Source organism: Myotis brandtii, unplaced genomic scaffold (genome assembly GCF_000412655.1).
Source record: "Myotis brandtii unplaced genomic scaffold, ASM41265v1 scaffold455, whole genome shotgun sequence".
NCBI classification, from domain to species: Eukaryota; Metazoa; Chordata; class Mammalia; order Chiroptera; family Vespertilionidae; genus Myotis; species Myotis brandtii.
Genome location: NW_005367384.1, coordinates 2,226,858 through 2,228,011, shown reverse-complemented (window position 1 = coordinate 2,228,011; position 1,154 = coordinate 2,226,858). Strand labels below are relative to the sequence as shown.

Below are 1,154 nucleotides of genomic sequence, written 5' to 3'. Positions count from 1 at the left end.
CCGGGGCAGGTGCAGCCTCGGGCGGCAGTGAGCAAGGCAAGGCCGCCTCCCCGCCCCTCTCTGCCCCGCAGGCAGCGAGTGTTCGGAACCGGCCGAATCCGCACACAGCTCCGGGCGCCGCAGCCCTCCGGCCGGAAACTAAACACCAAGTGCCCTCGACTGCAGTGAGGTTGCTGGGCTTTCTCTATGAAGGCGACGACGGGGCCCACTCACCCAGCTTTTTTGGGGTGAGGGGTGGCTGTCAGGAGGAGCTACTCAATGACAGGATGCACTGAACCCCCGCGAAGCGGCCGGTCCGCGAAGGAAACCTCTTGATGCTAGGCTGGCGGCCCCGAATGTCGCCTATGTCTCCCTCTCAGCAACTCTCCCCCTTCCGGTCTGCCAAGAAATGTTTTTTTCTGAGTCGGGTCTTTTAGAAATCTCCGTCCTCCGGTCACCAGCAGGTCCCTTGCTCTGTCTGGCCAGCACGCTGCGCTCAGAGGTGGGCTCCCCGTGGGCGCACGGTCTTGGCCGACCTTTCGTAGCGAGCTCCTGGTTCTGCCTTTGGCCTAGCCATTCAAGCCTCCCCTCGGGCCGGACGGCGTTACCCGATGAACCGTGGCCCGGGGTTTGCGGCGACTGGGGGGCTGCTGGCTGGCGTAAGGGGTAGGCTGGGACGAGGATAGCGCACCCGGCAGGGCGCACGGCACAGGGTGCGCGGAGCTGGGCGCTCGGCGCCTTCAACACCATGGACAGGTCGCACGATTTCGGCGCGCGGCCCGCCAGGCAGCCAGTCCCCGGGGCGTCAAGCCGCCTGCCTCTGCGCCGTTTTCTTCTCGGAGTGTCCGCCCGGCCTCCTCCAGGCCCGCCTCTCCCGCGCCGCCGCCGCCTCACTTCATCTGGCTCCCGTGGAGCCCGGGAACGTGCCGCCCAGGTGCAAAGAAAATACTGCAGGCACCGAACACAGAGGCCCAGCCCTTCAAAACAACCCGCCCCTTCCCTGCCACCTGAGCCCGGCGCTCTCGCACCGTTGTCTGCTTTGCCCAACTACGGTCAGCTGCTCTCAGATTGCACCATTTTTTACGCAGCCCACCCAGGGCCAAGACGCCGGCTCACTCGGCAGCGTGCGGAGAGTAGCGTCCTGGCCTCCGCGTCCCACGATCAGGCTCCCTGAG

The 1,154-nt window shown here is 66.2% G+C and overlaps 1 long non-coding RNA gene across 1 annotated transcript in view; it reads left to right on the top strand.

Annotated features, from left to right (window-relative positions):
* LOC102250752 overlaps nucleotides 1-1,154 on the top strand; it is a 13,157-nt gene that overhangs the window by 974 nt on the left and 11,029 nt on the right. The gene's annotated exons all lie outside the window — the stretch shown is intronic.